Below are 17699 nucleotides of genomic sequence, written 5' to 3' on the forward strand. Positions count from 1 at the left end.
GGCAGAATTACTATGGCGCAAATACGTGGAAATAGCACTGCTAATTTAGCTCCAAGAGATAGACAGTGTTACTCAAATCTCACTTGTGACGATTGGTCATTAATCAGGGCTAAACCTAAACGCACCCCCTTGTCTGGTCCTTGATGTTGGCCTGGAGCATTGCCAGGGCTCTGCCCCAGGACCGGGGTTCCTCCCCTGACTGACTTCATCCCCTGCTGGGCTTCCTCTTTGTCACTGTGCCGCTCACTACTGATTAATGGACGTAGTCTTGTGATTAGAAGACTCGGACATGGCTGAAGTCGTAGTCTAGTGGACTTAGACAGATTAGGTCTTGATTCTTGACCCCTACGGAGAGACCCCCGAGGTGGGGTAGCCCAAGAGAGCCTGGTGATAATGGCACCTCTCACACTTGTTTTGCAAGAGAACATGTTTATGGCTACTTAGAGGAAATTGATTTGATTGTGCCAGAAACGCATGTGTGAACACGCTTGGCACTTTTATTGGCGATTTGTCTTTTAAGTCACAGCCGAAAAAATTTATGCCCACAATGGGCGTCAGGAGAGAGGCCGCCCGGTGGTGTTTTGGAGCGTAAATATTAATAATATGCGTGCATGCCCACCGGCATGTATGGACTGCGCATGTCACGATGAGCGATGGACTGAAGGTGCACTTTAACTGGGTGTCAGTCATCAAGTATTAACATAGAATGACTCAAAGTTCATAATGGACGCACTGACAGGATTAGAACACATTCATTTTGTGAACTGCTATCAACGGCCTGACTATGAAATGAAAATGTTTAAACATGAGCTCAAATTGCACAATTGATCAGTTCTCTGAAAAAAAAGTACAACCACAAATAATAAAATATGTTTTTTCTCCAATCGAAACACACCACAGCTTTCATGATCTATATTTTTGTTGACCTGTTTTCATTTCCAACAGTGCTCATCAGTTCTGTTCCTGATGTCTACCAATCAGCTCCCCCCGGCCACTCGTGTCTTGTCCAGATATGCCACGTTGTCTGTTCAGTTTGCTTGAATTTGGTCCTCCGGTTTATCTTATTGTTAGTCACGTTAGTCTAGTTATGTTATGTTTCCTTTTATGTTGATTTTATTCCCATTACGTTATTGTATGTGGAAATAACCCATGAGAAAGAGAGAGTGACTTGCTTCAAACCTTGACTATGTTTGACTCGTTATTCAAACACCTCTCCTGTACATATCTCAAAACTTGCGAGAGGCCAGAAATCTCCAGGAAAAACACAATCAATCACATAATGCATCGTGATGAACTTGGAAGGATGGTGGAAACAACAGCAATTGAGTTATGCAAATATCAGAATTACCTATTGATTTGTAATTCATTTATTTTGACACACATTCACAACTGTCGTGGTGACACTTGCAAGCCACCTTGCGGTCCCTCTGCGTTAAGACAAATCAAATTCATCCATCCATTCTTTCTCTCGCTGCTCATCCATCAGCCTCATTGCATCACTGCTGACAAAACTGATGCGTGTGTGCGTGTCTGTGTGTGTGCGCACAATCTTGACCGAGCAACCTCCACCTATCTTGGAGCAAGCTCCGGATTTAAGAGCAAATCAAGTCATACATGAAAATGATGGACACCGAAGGACACATGCATAAAGGTTACATCCAGAGTCTGTTTGACTTCATGTCTTCCAGCAACTTTAATATGGATCTGTTCAGTCGCCATTTATTGAAACACTATATTGATTGTACTCTTTCTTCTGGTAAAAAGGTTCCATAGAAGTCCGTGTTTGTCTTAATGATGGACTGTGTGCAATTACATGTGCATGAGTCTGTCTATGGATGCCGGGATCTGTTTCAACCAGAGTGTATGTTAATGTGTGGCGAGAGAGAGAGAGAGAGAGAGAGAGAGAGAGAAAGCGCGTAAGAGAGAGAGTTATTTGGTCGTCCCCATGGGCCAAGGCTTCTGCTCCTCTCTCTCAGGTAATGGAAGCAATGTGTCCATAATCCCAGTGAATGACTAATAAAAGAAAGTAGCGCCTTGGGCCTGTTCCCTCAGCGATATTATGGCTGGGTATTAAACTGAGTGCCTGTGTAATACTGTCAACTCACAGTTTTCTCAAACACACTCCACATGCTCCATATTTATTTATCTGTCTCGCATATCGACGGCACTCTTTATGAGGGGAGATTGTTCTCATCAGCATGAAAGCAGTTTATAAAGCCTCAGATGCGTTGGATCCATACGTTTGCGAATGACGCCTTAATGGAACCCAAACGCGGCTTGAATACTAATCAGGCATGACACCGTAACCCGCAGCCCTGCACCTGATACCTACGTGTTGGCTTTAAGCGCTCTTTAATGGTCGTGTTAGTGTTATACAAGACGCTCATTAGACACTTTAATTGGTTTGGCCGCTGTTGACAGCGACGTTCATTGGCCGTGTGTTAGTATGGCGGTTTTCAGGATTGCGAGGTTGACTAATAGGGGATGCTATGTCCGGGCTGAATGGCTGATTTTGACGAGTGGGGCGTAGCGACACGATGTTATATTGTCAGCGGGAAGTTCAGTAAAGGCACTAAATATACAGGCCACGTTCAGAATGTCACTTTGCCATTTAGTCCGTTGGCTTCAAGGCCAGGTATTAAATGGTAGTTAGAATTTTCCATGATTTCATTTCAATTATTTTCTACCTCGCTCACTCCCACCTAAACCAATGTTTTTCAACCTTTCTACCATAACAACCAAGATTAAAATACAAGTAGGCCCATAGTGTTATGTTTCTGTTTTCCTGTGACCTGTTCACATATTTTTTTTAATATATATATATTCACAATTTCCTTTAGAAGGGCTGGTGGGAGGAGCTTCCACATTGTACCTGTTGGCTATTATTGCCATCTGGTATTTAGCGCCCTCCACCTCCTTTAGTTATCATAAGCTGTATGTTAGTCTAGTTCACCTTTGACCTTCTGACATTGTTGTTTTACGCCTGTTCTGCATTTCATGCTTGTGGTCTGCGTTGGTTTTGAAAAAAAGTGTCTTGAATTGCTCAATAATCTCAATGTTTACTTATAAAAATTGAGTATAATTTTGGTTCAGTGATATTATTGTGCAATGTCTGTGATGGGATAAAACAAGGTCACATTTTTTTTTGTTGTGCATGTGAAAGTGTGACACTTAAAAACTTGCTCTTCTTCAAACCAAAAATCAAAACAAACTAGTGGAGTGCTCATGTTTATTATATGCCATAAAAGCTGTGAATGTGCTGTGTAGCCCAGTCTTCTCTCTGCCCACTAACTGCACCGTCCCAGGCTGGAACTGTAATTTTGATTGATTTGGGTCTTGGACATGCATACTTGGCGGGCGCTGACTGTTCTTCATCACCAGTCATGGCTAAATGGTTTAAAAGCATTGATTTGCCTGAATTACAACAGGGCATCAGACCTCTCAACTCTCTTTGTAAGGAGTGTGAGTTGGTAAATGGTAGTGGTGGGGGGGTAAAAGACAAACCTCACCTCCACATATCATAACACTGGCTCAGCTCTCGGTTTATACCATTGCTTGCCCGGACACCACGGCCCCTCCCTCATCATCTCCATTCTATCGATTTGCCCCATAAAAGGTGTTTAATTCAATCAAGAGAAAAGAGAGTGCCTGTTTTCTGGGTCCCTGTCGATAGCTGTATAATCAGTTTGAGTGGGCCAAGACCTTCCTCCTGTCTCACTCTCGCCCACACGAGCTCGCAACCTTTTTTCGACCGAACAGTGCAGTTCAGCTGAGCTCATCACAGAATCTTTGTGGAGACCGGACTTTGATACAATTGAGGTAAATCCTATGATATCACAATGAACCAAAAAAGATGGAGGGCAGACACAGACAAAATTTTACCGAGGGCCACAATACATGGATGAACATAGACACCGGCTGTTTAGAGGTGGAGGTGTCACAGGTATCGGAGAAGATTCAGAAATCAAAATCGGCAGCATTTCTGCTCAACACTACCATTCAGTTCCTGCTAGCCTTTTTAAAGCTATTAATTCACCATGTTGTGAACAAGTAAACTGAATATTGGACCCCAGAGCAGAAAGCAAGCAAAATATGTGGAAACAAACGAGGTTTCCTTGAGAGAAAGGAGCACAACAACGTGAGCAATAATAACATAGTGTACAATGAAAAGCTGCAACAACAAAACGTTGATGTGGAAAATAATATGTAGCGAGAAAGCATAACTACAAAAAGTGGATAGGCAGAGCCATAGCAGGAGGTACAGATGCTGGAATAAGAGAAATAAGTGCAGAAAAAAAACATTCTGGAAGGAACTCAGCTACATAGAATGTAATTACGTACACAAGAGCGCAAAGAAAGAAACGGAATTTAATCTGCACAAGAGTAGAAGACAGAATCCGAGATAAAAACAATGAACCAAAATCTATATGACATGATAAGAACAAAGACAAGGAGTACTAAGAAAGGCGGAAACTACTTATTGTACATGCACTTCGCAAAAACTTGTGCGCCATCACAAACAAAATTAAAAACGTGTTTTTATTTGTTCCCCCCCCCTTCACAGATTAGTCATGCAGATGTTTGATGTTATTTACACTCAATTTATATCCATGTCAATCAGGGTGCCGTGTAACATGCTGTACTTTTATTCGTGTAGATAGTCGACACGTTCGAGAACACAACCGCATGACATGTAGCCACCAGACAATAAAGTGAACAAAACAATAAAAGCTCAGATTCATCAAAATCACACAAGGCTCTGCAGCCCAGTAAATTAAACAATATTTCATAATCACTCTGACAATAAGACAAGAGACAGCAATTTGGGCTAAGAGCTCTTTTGTGCGCACACACACACACACACACACACACACACACACACACACACACACACACACACTGGCACGCAGGCACAATCATCACAGCAGATATGCTCTGGAGACCCGAGACACTCCCCGAGTACCTGCCCAATCAAGTGTCCAACAACAGACACCCAGCCAACCTTCATTTATCTTGTCTGTGTGCGTGTGTGTGTGTGTGTATGAAGCTAATTACCACTATGAACCATCCCACACACAGATCCAACCCAGACATTGTGGCGCTGTCCAGGGACACGGGAGGTGGGTAATTAGCTTTCCATTATTACAAAACACACACACAGATGCACACACAAAAAGCGTAGGAGGTTTCGAGGTCCTGTACCTGTTCAAATAAATCGCGACCATGTTCTCTGGATGGACCCCGTCGACAAAATATGAGAGTACGGTGATGCCTTGAGATATGTCTTTAATTAGTTGCATGACCACACGCAAGATTTAAGACAGTGTTGTACCTGAATGGCTTCAATGAACTAGTTCATATTTTGGGCCAATGGATTTTGAACAGTTAACTCAATCCGGCCTCTCGTACCTAGGACCTTATTGTTTCGGTCATGACCCGCAGTTCGTAACCATAGGTGAGGGTAGGAACGAAGATCGACCAGAAAATCATCCCTTTTGAACTGATATAGTCTTCATTCCTGCAGATGCTGCACCGATCCAGCTGTGGATATCACGCTCGATCATTCCCTCGATTTTTTATCTCGACTACATCAAACTCGGCTGACCCAGCTACCTCGTATCCATCCTGCCTAACTTTCTTGTCTGTATTTGAGTCTACGTTTTGCCAACAGACCCACACAAAGCTGCAACCTCAACAGGACCCTCTCTGGAAAAATTCCCTACTTTCATCGAATCCAAACTTTGCACCTGATGCCATATTGTGAGAAAGTAGAATGAAAACAGAACATCTTCCAATAATGCCAAGCTGGCCCAAATACAAAAACATCTCACCTCTGTTCCAGCTGTTGCCTGGGAGCATATAATCAAGTCAAAATCCCCAATTCCCATCCAAGCGCACGGCCCTAACGCAGTTACAAACTTCCCCCCCACATGGTCACGGGCATCATCATTTTCCAGCGAGCATCCATCTTCGGCCTGCGATTAATTCTCTTCATTTCCAAGCGCAGGCCATAAATCCTGGCACACTTAATTAATTTCACGGCCAACGCGGGGCTCCTGTAAAGCGGGGATTGTTCTTGCAAAAGCCCATATTAATTATGCTCTTTTACAACCATCTCATTGAAGGCTGTGTTTCATCTTTCATGATTACATTTCCAACAACAACAGGGCAACAAAAGGAGTCTCATTATGGATTTGGTGGCACGTTCGCATGTAATAAGTCAACGTTAGTGCAATGTGGCGCCGACGTATCGTGACACTACGCGTGTAAGCGTCCATATTTTAGGTTGACGATGATTTTAGCTGAGGACAATCGCAACGTGAATGTGAAGGCCTTTGCTTGCCTGCTGGCGTAAATTGCGTTGATGAAGTTAGAGGCGATTATTGTCACGTTGCCACTGTGCTGATCATTACTCTTGTGATGGAGCTCAGTGGGCCTCCGAAGTCGCCTGATGTTGTCCGCCCTCCTTCCCGCCTCCACTCGACACACAACAGATGCTTTGGGTCACGGGATCTAGGCGTCATAATAGAGCATGGGTTAAAATGAGCTAACACCACCAAGTGGTTTGGAACTTTTCAAACTGGGGTCACAGCTGGTGTGTGCCCCGGGTCAGACCTCAGTCTTGATGGGTGATAACGTCTGTGTTAACCATCACCTACGCATGCTCTCGGCTTTTTAACCTTCCGCCCACACGCGCCACACGCCAATGACAATATGTTGTAGCCATGAAGTAATGTAGTGGCATTGTCATCGGCATCTAGTTAGTGGGAAATTTCAGGCGCAAATTGTATGCGGCTTGCTGAAACATAACAGGAGTCAAACTGCCAAATGGCCTTCTGCGTCATTTTATGAGGTCCGCTGAAGTGTGGCAATAATTTTTCCCTGACTTCTGTATATAATATAAATCTCAGGGCAACAGTATTACGAGGTGATTATTAGGATTTCCCCGGCAGCACGGTGGAGCGTTGGTTAGCACGTCCACAGGGTGCAGGGTTCCATTCTGGCTCTGGTCTTTCTGCACTGAATTTGCATGTTCTCCCCGTGCCTGCGTGAGTTTTGTCCGGTTTCCTCCTGCCTTCTAAAAACATGTATCAAGCCCCATTGACCACTCCGAATTGCCCGTAAGTGTAATTGATAGTGTGAATAGTTGTTCGTCTGTGTGTCCTGCGATTGGCTGATAATCGGTTCAGGGTGTACGCCGCCCTACCGCCCAAAGATTGCTGGCATAGGTGCCCACGACCCTCGTGAAGATCAGGAAGATGAATCCAGTGGTGAACTTTTCCAAGTTCAAAGCGCGTGCATTTTGAAGCATGCACAGCATGGTGCCAAAGAAAGACCACACTTTGTGGGCCTACCAGCAGAGGTGCAACTAAATTGGCATCGCTAACGACCTCTAGTATTCCCTCAAGTGACAAAGCAAGTGCAATGCATTTGTTTCACATGCTGTAGTCATTATCCATCAAATTTGTAATCAGGTAATAATCTCATTCGGGTATCCGTCGCAGAAACATGGCAATGAGATATTTCAGCGTCCTGTAAATTGGTGTGATCAAACAGTTTTTGGCATATTATTGAAATTGAGAGTCACTGTGCAAATAGCTGTAGTAAAATAAAAAAGATGTTTCTGAGTTGAAACAAGACAGCCAATAGCTGTCCTGTGCTATGCTGTCTGGTTTTTCTTATTTATTTTTTTTATCATATGTTTCTAGGTGATGAAACAGTATTCTAATAGGAACGGCTCACTGATGGACACCAAAGTTATATGCAGGTATTTCATGGACAAACAAAGCCCCCAAAGACTAATGGAACTAAAGCATGCGCTTGCAGCGTTATCATAGGAAAGACCCTAAAAGTGAATTTGCCATAAAGGCTGGTAATAATGGTTGGCTCTCTGACCTTAAAGTACTCCTGTGTCACCTCTGATCACTGGTGTCACACTCCTTTCACTTCCCATTAGGCTCCTCACACTGGGGCCAACGGTGAGAGCCATAAGTCCTTTTACAGCGACCTTGAACGTGTGTGTGTGTCTGTGTTTGCGTGTGTGTGTGTGTGTGTGTGTGTGTTTGAGTGCATGCGTGCGTGTGTGCAAGCATCCCCAGCCTGTACGTGTGGCTTATCTATTATTCTTTCCTCCACTTCTTCCTCGTCAAGGCCATCAATGATCAGTAGAGGTTAAAAGGTACAAATCACCCTTCCTCCTCCATCCTGCCCTCCAACCCACCTCGCCATCCTACAACATCCCGCACCACCCCGTCCATACGCCCGCCCAGACACAGGCCGCCCTCCAGGGGCTCAAAGCTCATTCATGTGAGGGACTATGCTTCCCGTTGAAGGTCCGTTGGGAATCAGAGGCAGCGAATGGCAATTACTCTTCGGCTTTAATTGCCATTATCATTTTAGCGGGCTGACAGAGACGGATCACTTGGCAGGACCCAGTTGGTACTGAAGCGAGGGGGTTGAAAGCCGGTGGTAGTCTCGTGTAAATGAAGAGGAGAAGAGAACGTACAGTATCTTTTACTCTGGATCCAATTGAGACATTAATTTAGTTGATATATTTGTAAAATGTATATCATAACGACAATTCTACTCTTCCAACTTTGTGGGAAGAGTTTGTGGAAAACAGTAAACAAATTCAGCAAAATGTATGACCATAAAGCATGTTTGTGTGTGTTTTGAATGAATGAATGAATGAATGAATGAATGAATGAATGAATGAATGAATAGATGAATGGATGGATAGATGGATCTTTTTAAATGTGTGAAAATGATAAGAAAATAACAACTCAACACAAAATAAAACTAACAAACGTCTTACCTGTTACAAGCAATGCCGTACATGAACTTTGTACACTTCGAGAGGGCTTTTGACCCTGATATACTGCTTTGGTACTTTTGTAAGAACTAGAATTGAGATTGTGAACATCAATGACTTCTCGCTTAGCAAATATGACCAGTTCACGCACAAAATTTCGACCAAAAATAGTGCCACGCCCACTCGGAGACTGCCTCTCACAGCATCACCTAATTTTATGCCTGTGTGTGCAAGGGGAAAGGCCAGAGCAAATGGGAGGAGGCATATTAGTGTAACCTACTGTGAAGCCTAACAAGCAGCACAACTGCGCCGCCATAATTCAGGTCCTGTAAAACTGTCAGTGGAATTAAGAGGTCCCCATTATAGGTGCCCGTGCGAGTGCCTCGATGCAAAATATCAGTGTCTTCCCTAGGGCCAGCAGCGCTAGATAATTTTAGCTACTTAGTGAATCATCTTCAAGGCTCAGTTGAGGTTACATGCTGATTTTATATAAATTCTTTAACTAGGTTGATCGCATTTGGCGCTTTTGGAGGTCAGGCTTCAATGTCTTCACATCACCGCAGCGTGACGAAGTGGGGATGGTGTGGGGTGATGGATGAAAATACATTACCAAGCTGTCCAACCTGAATTATTGGTTTGTCTGTTGATAATCCTTATTTGTCTCCCGCTGACATTAAGACAAAATCCGTCAGTGGGGACAAACAAGCGAAGGACTGTTGATGGAATATCGAGGGGAGAAGGTGGGGGAGGGGCAGTTTTAGGCCTCCGCCTCATTTAGGGAAAAGAAGATACTTGATGGGAAACCTCTGCTTTACTTCCCAGGTGTGAAAAATGAAAACTATAAGGAAGACAATAATAAAAATAGCACTATGAGTGGACAGGCCTGAGCAATCCATTACTCAAATCTGCTTTGGGCGGCGTGGTAAAAATGTGCTGCTCACTGCAAAAGCATGCATCACCGCCAGCCCAAAACAAATGGGCTGTCTCCCGCGTCTTTACCTCCAATTGTTCAAGCATTGGCGGACAGAGCTGCGGCTTGTCCGAACAACTCAGGCCTGTCCTTCTGAGGGACGACATGATCATAAGAGAGACACCAGATGCATGCCATGACAACCTTGAAGGGGCCAGCCGAGTTTGAAGCGAAGGGATGGTTGCAAGTAATCTAACTATATTGTATACAAATATTTTGTGTAAACAACACAAGTTAAAACTGCAGAGCTACGAGAGGTGTCAAATTACAGCAACTTCTTGAATGACTCACCATTTCAATCTGATTCAAGTCCAGACTTTGACGATAGGCCACTTCTTTTTTTTTTTTCCCAGATCTGGAAAGAAAAAAGCCTGGATGTGAATGATTTCATAAATAAAATCAGCATTGAAAAAAAACAATATGAGAAGAGAGCAAATATTTTTTCAAACCACTATAAATGAAGTTGAGTCAAGTAAAGTCTTCATGATTAAAGCTGTATTTGTTCAGCAAGCCATGAGGAGGAGTATGTCAACAGAGGACAGAAGACAGACTGAGCGAGGGAGTGTCACTGCCCTCCCTTGTCTTATTGACTTTTAGCTTGAGAGTCCCTGGGAGGCCGTGATTGAAACATTCAGCGTTGGATATTAATTTAATGCTGCATGTTTTCCACACTCATCTCACTTTTTTTTTCTCCAAAAGCGCCATTAGGGCGTCATTGGCCCCACGCGCCGCTCGAGGCTGCGGCCTGCGCCGGCAAGGCAGCGCGGCTTTACAACTCAATGCGGGCCGTATCCTGGTGCGACACAGCTGGGCTGTGCCATTTCCACTTTCAAACAGCACTCCTGATTAAGACACCGCTGCGCATTGGCGCTGTTCGTCCCCAGCGCGGTCGTTAGCTGGGATGGGCCCGCTAATGACGAGTAGTTTACAATATGGCATGGCGACATAATCGGCCGCCTGTCATCATGTTGTGACAGTGGAAGTTGGCATTTTACAGCCTGTAGCTCTTTACACGTCATCCATCTGAAAGACGATGCACTGACGGAAATGAAGAAACTTATTTTCTGTAATGAGGATCCTTAAGTGCGTATCAAATATCGCCTGATGAGGAGTACGTCAAAATCATTCGCCGGGGGCTAAATGAGTGACAGCCGCCCTGGCAATAGTTTGCAGCAGTTTTGACAGATATCACATATACAGTGAGGAAAATAAAATGAAATTGTCTAAAAGGGAACACAGATGTGAGGAAGTCAATAAGATGAGCGTGAGATTGAATGTGTGTAATGGAAACGAGTGGCAGTGATGCATGAATTTGTTAGTCTGTTGACAAAAGAGAGGAAATGTATATATTTCATATGAAAACATTCAACTCGCACTGATATGGCCATCATCCATCATCCATTTGCAAACAGGCTGGATAATACTTCTGGTAGTGCACACAACACACATGCACACACACACACACACTCATTCTTTTGCCCTATTGAAGCTAAGAATAGAGACCCTCACGAAAAGTGAAAGCTAAATTGTGACGTCAAAAATGACAATGTTGCTGGTTCTTTATGAACTAAAGCCATGTCTTGAACAAGTTGTCCTATATGTCAACGGAAAGAGCTGAAAGTCAGGGAGCATTTCTAAAAGAAAAAGGTGATTTATTTACTGCCAGATTATTTGCCCAAAAAGTGTGTATCTGCATGTGTAAACATCTCTGAGTAAAATCTGCTTTCAGTTTTAAATCAAACATTCGACTTAACTATCCTCTTCTAATATCCACTGCTTCCCATTTCCAGTCTCCCATTGGTGACATCATTTTAGTTCTGCCAAGGTGGTATAAGTTGTCTGTCAAAGTCACGTTTCATCAAAACAAAAATTGTACCAAAAAAAGCTCATTTTAATTCCCTTGAAGTTTTCATTTAATTAAATGTGTAAATAAATACTGTATTACATGGGTGTGTGTGTGTTGGGGATCTATTGGGGGCATCTTTGCTGTGTCTCGTCGTCCAGATGGATGACTTGTATGGGGAGTGTATTTATTTTGCAGGAAGGCGACATGAGGAGATTTGTTATTCCCAGGCATTGCCGGGTTTTTCACATTGCTCTACATCCCTGGAACCATATTTCATCCGTGCACCCCCAATCCCCAAACAGATTTATTTACAGAAACCACCCTCCAACGCACGCACACACGCACATGCACTTTACAGCTACAGACCCATGCATACAAAAAAAAGCAGCGTTAAAGCTATGAAAGCACAAAACACATCTTATCTGGACTCAAACACAGAATCACACATGACACACTAGATAGTTGTTGACACATATCTAGATTTATTGCTCTATTTTCTGCAAAGTTGTGTGATATATGTAACAGTAACGCCTTTTTACTATGGGGAGGTAGCTCATCTGACGGACACAAAAGCTCCTGTTTAAGTTTCTTAGCACAATTATTAAAAAGGTAATGAGGACCTCGCTGATTAAAATGACCCTCTCTGTCAACAATTTCACCCAAAGGAGAATTTTACATACACTGCCACCTTTACATAGTGTGTGCTGAGACTAATTTAAAATGAGCGTGAATGTGATTGCTTAATTCTGAACACAGACACTCCCCATTTATAAGCGAGTGTGTGCACTTACTTTGTTTCTATGGAATTTCCCTCAGATTTTTTCAATTGAGTCGTACGGGATATAAGTTGAGTAATCGTGGAAAACTTTTAGCTTGGACTCATTTTTGTATCACACAAAAACCTGCCATTTGAACTGGGGTGTGTAGACTTTTTATCTCCACTATAACGTTCCTTTACCCTTTTTGCCAATACTTGTGTTTTATTGACTGTTACACAAGTTAAATTTACAAATGTCAGGCTACTTTTCTTTCTTGATAGTATGAATAATTTACAAATGTCAGGCAACAAACTTAATAGTATGAATCATTTTGGTGTACATTTCTATTTAGCCTGATTCTGAATACAGTAGACACACACACAGTTCTATTTGCAATGTCTCCAACCTGGAGATGAGAGCAAGCCAAAGAGAGGCGAGAGGATAAGTAGAAATGAAATACTAGGACATGTCAAAAGAGAATAATAGGTCAAGGGCGCAAACAAAAAGTATGTATGAGAGAGATGAGTGAGGTGGAGGCTACTCTGAATAGCTCAGCCTGTGGTCTCTCCTGGTCTGTGTGAGTAATGATGTGAACTGCCAGTATGCCGGTATCTTCCAATCTATAACCGTTTACATGAAAGCTCAGGTACCAACAAACACACGGGTGAGAAGATTCTTTTGAAAAAAAAGGTGGGCTGAGTTGATCCATTCAACTTCAAATAAACATAACATTAACAACAGGATCCTGTTTTTGTGCCCCGTGCAAGTTGAGTGCAAAGTGCAGTCTAACTGTGCACATGGGTGGGGTATTCGTTCTTTGGGTATTTTTGTATAAGGGAGCGTCTGCTGTTGTGGGAGGGAACACAACCAATGATTGGCACCTAATGGAAGCGGTTCTCCCCCAGTTCCTTTCTATCTTACAGAACCATAGATTGAAGTATCAAAGTATAACAGCCAAAAGTAAATGCTGTTCACCCCAAAAAGAACATTCCAACATATTTTATTTATTAACATACATACATATATGTAGAAATAAACACAGAGAGAGAGAGAGAGAGAGAGAGAGAGAGAGAGAGAGAGAGAGAGAGAGAGAGAGAGAGAGAGAGAGAGAGAGAGAGAGAGAGAGAGAGAGAGAGAGAGAGAGAGAGAGAGAGAGAGAGAGAGAGAGAGAGAGAGAGAGAGAGAGAGAGAGAGAGAGAGAGAGAGAGAGAGAGAGAGAGAGAGAGAGAGAGAGAGAGAGAGAGAGAGAGAGAGAGAGAGAGAGAGAGAGAGAGAGAGAGAGAGAGAGAGAGAGAGAGAGAGAGAGAGAGAGAGAGAGAGAGAGAGAGATTTACATCAAAGCAAAACATTAAAACTTGAAATGATAATCGACCTCTTCCCCAGTACTTAATTTTACAATAAACAATATGTTGGCCAGTACGTATATATAAATCAATAGTTGGTTGGGTTAAAAACAACATGTGTATCAGTTGTTAATTTTTTTTAGACGCCGGTCTGAGGCTGAGTTTCAGGAAACAATCAGGCGGCAAATAAAACTACCTTTGCATTACATGATGTAAGTGAACATGAGAGCTGCTCCTGCGGCTTTAGAGTAGGCTGGGTGTGGTCCGGTGGTCGGGGAAATGGCCGGATGACCCGAGCCTTGCTGAGTCATGTCCCAGGTGAGGGATAGAGCTGCCTCCGCTGGGCTCCGGGACGTGCACTTAACCTGCAGTAATTACTGGAAACAACACTGAGAACATGACCAACATGGAACTGGTGAGAGGCGGCTGAAAGATTTCAAATTACTCCGAGCCCCTTGAGACTTGCCGCAAGGACGACTGCCTGGATTGTAAAGCGGATTTAAAAGTTGGTTATCAACATGCTTTGGATTCATTAGGCATTAATAGCAATCGGAGGATAATGACGAGGGATGGGCGAGTAGATATTGGGCCGATACCAGCATTATTTCAATGCATCCGGTACTCGTGAATACTGATGGAACATTTAGATATTTGAGTTACATCCTTGGCAGTATATGCCCATTAAGTGTTTTTGGGTGTATGTATTGCGGGTTTCTAGGTTTTATGCTCATGCAGTTAGCATTGATTGGGTTAGCGGGCTGGGTTGAATGGAAAAAAATAAGGAGATGGAGGATGAGAAATGGACTGAAGGGGCAAAAGGGAAGCAATACAAGTGGCCAAAAGAGAGGGCAAAATGAGAGAAACGGGCTACAACTCTTGCGAGTAAGAACCAAGTGGCTGCTAAAAATCATTAATCTTGTGGGGATCTGTGTCAGCGAACGGCGGCGACACAAAGAGCTCTCGGAGCAGCGAGGAGAGCGGCTCACTGACCCAGACCCAATTGGCTGAGAAAGGCCCACCAGGCTTTAATAGACTTTTGCTGATCCGACACTTGTTTGCTGGGAGCCACAAAGAGGCGATTGCAGTGGCTGACAGGGGCCTGCAGGCCTGGAGGCGCCCCTCCTGCTTCATGATAAATGACCCGGGGTGGGCAGGGCCAGGGCCGGAGGAGAGGGGTGAGAGAGCGTTGAGGTGAGGAGGTGACCCACCAAGCGTTCGAGCTGGCTGGACAGACCAAGAAGAAAGGAAAAAAGAGCGTTCATATATTCCAAGATCAAGCCAATTTCACATTCCTAAGTGTCTACGTAACGTATAATGTTTGCAGATCTTGGACCTTGCAGAGAAATTTTATTAGGGTCTATTTTGGATTCAAGTAAAATTCACATATGTTTGAAAGTGGACCCCAAACAACTTTTAAACATTCAACGCACAGACAGAAAAAGCTTGTTACAGCACACGTTATAAAAACACATTGTAATTATATGATTTAAAAAGACCTAAAAATAAACATTTGTCACACATTCGCTTGCAATTATGCTGTCCATTCTGGTGTATTTGCCTTGCCCACCGGGGGGCAGTACAAGACAGATCGCTAAACTGTTCTTTGAGATGACTCCTCTCTGATCATCAGTGCAGCACTAATATTAGTTGTTCTTCCCAAGAGATAAAGAACACATGCATGTGCATATCGCCTTCCAGCAACATCTGGGGTCAGATGTCAATTGCTTAAAGGGTTGCAAACATGTCTGCATATTATATCTGCTAATTGTGTCTATGATTTCTCCACATTAGTGGAGGCTCTGTGGTTACTTCAAGCACACAAGGATTACTTATATCTGTTTTATATTTAACGTGCATCACTGGGTGCCGTTTGTGTGACACCCTGAAATAAAAATCAACTTGAAGGGTGAAACTATTCTCATACAATATCTTTACAGTTCAGGACTACATATCTCATCATTTCACATTTTTCTGGTCTGTAGTCAGCTGGTGCATACAAAAGAGTTGTATTCATATTTTGTATTCACAGCTTTCTCATATAGTGCACTGAGCCATTTAAAAAGCTTTGTGTTGATATTATAATAACCCAGTGGTGAGGACACAATTCCTTTCTACAATGTTTCATGATAATGGGAATGGGAATATTCAAGTCATGATTGGAATTTACTTTACTTAGTCACCCTGAGTGTTTCTGTAGCTCTCAGCATTGATGCAACTTCTGAAGAATGTGACTTTTAATCATATTTGCCTAAATTGCTTGTGTTGGCACGACCCCAAATTTGTGATAAGATCCCAAAGATATGCAAATGATTCTACATGATAAACTACTGGAAAGATGCCAGACTGCTTTGCAAAGTATTGCAATTTACATTAGTGGAAGCACCACAGCAAAAAGCCAGATTCATTGTTGCTTTTTTACTTGGTGGTATATCAAACCAAAAGGTATGTGACATTTATTTTGTGTTATATTTATAGAATGCCAATCTAAGTTCACAAAAGGCCCACAATTATACCATAGGCCTGTTCATCACATTTTTATATCTCCCTCCTATCTTTCTGTTGTAAACTGAACACAGCCATGATAAGTTGATGTTGTGAAGTTGGAGCCGCATGTCTGCACGCCACCAGTGATGTGCGTCATTAAAACACTCACAATACACAAACGTGCCACCAGGGGCGCGCTGGCACAAGAAATAAACTAAAAAACTGCACCTGCAAATACTTTACTGACGGACAATCGCTGAGTTGGTGGCATCAACTCGAGGAAGCAAACGTGGGTTAAAAAGGGGGGAAAAACGAAAGACAAATTATCTTCACTGTTTAATCGAAACTTGTTCTATATTAATGAGTTTGACAGATTTGCACTTATCTCACCGCTTGTTGTTTCTGTAAGAGTGATTGGTGTGTGTCAATTGGGTCTGATGCGGCTTGAGTTGGCTTCCTTCACAGACTGGACTCGCCCTGTTTACAGACAGCGACTTAATAATGCATGTTTTCACAGAGATAGTCGATCCGTCTGGAGTAAACAAGAATGCCCTGAGTAAGTACACGCTGTTAATGGCCAATTAAAAGGGTGATGCAAAAGGATCGCTGCGTGCGTATCAGTAAACTTTTAGAGGTTCCAGCATGCGTGATGAACTTGAGTGGTTCATCTTTGCAAAGAATCGGGGATGCAATTAACATCCATGAATTACATTGAACGTGCTATGCGTCGTTCATAATTTCAAGGATGTTAATCATTCATAGTTAGTAATCAAAATAAATTCCAAAGTTTTACCCGTATAATGTGCACTTTTCTATTACTTCCACGCGTAAAAAAAAAAGGTATGTTCCGCAAGCAGCGACTCTTCAGCGCTCATCTGCCCGCCCCTCGGCCTTGAAATTTTGCTTCCTCCGGGTGTCGGCTCGCGGACAACATGAACACATTCAAAATGTGCATGCAAAAAATAGAACTGGAGAAAAGAGCAGGTCGCTTTTCCTTGCAAGGATAACATCCAGAAGTATCCAAAAAAGTTTGGCAGCGCAGGTGAGCACATAGTGTGCCAACCCGGTCAGGGGTCCATCGTGGATGCCCGGGCCTTGCGTTACAGGTGTGACACGGCACAAGCGCGATGTGAGCCGCTCAGTCGCGTGATGTCGAATGTTGTGAGCTGCATGCGCCTCCGCAGCCTCAACTGCTCAACGCATCATTTTAAGGCGGATTTTATTTCGTGTTATTCATTCCTAAAATCCGTAGGACGGGAGTCTCATTAGGAAGGAGAATAAGCAAGCATCGACACTTTTTCCCGCTGCCCATAAGCACACACATCACTTAATAGATCATTAACCACCGATATGATGCTGACACTAACGCTTTTTTTCTCCCCCTTTTACATCTGGTCCCTTCCATTACGGCCCCTGTTATTAGCCGAGCGGGAACAGTCGCCGTCAGCCGCGCCTGCACGCCGGAGCGCGGTGCCGGGAGGGAGGG

The sequence above is a fragment of the Syngnathus leptorhynchus genome, chromosome 1 (genome assembly GCF_054491065.1).
Source record: "Syngnathus leptorhynchus isolate UIUO chromosome 1, UIUO_Slep, whole genome shotgun sequence".
NCBI classification, from domain to species: Eukaryota; Metazoa; Chordata; class Actinopteri; order Syngnathiformes; family Syngnathidae; genus Syngnathus; species Syngnathus leptorhynchus.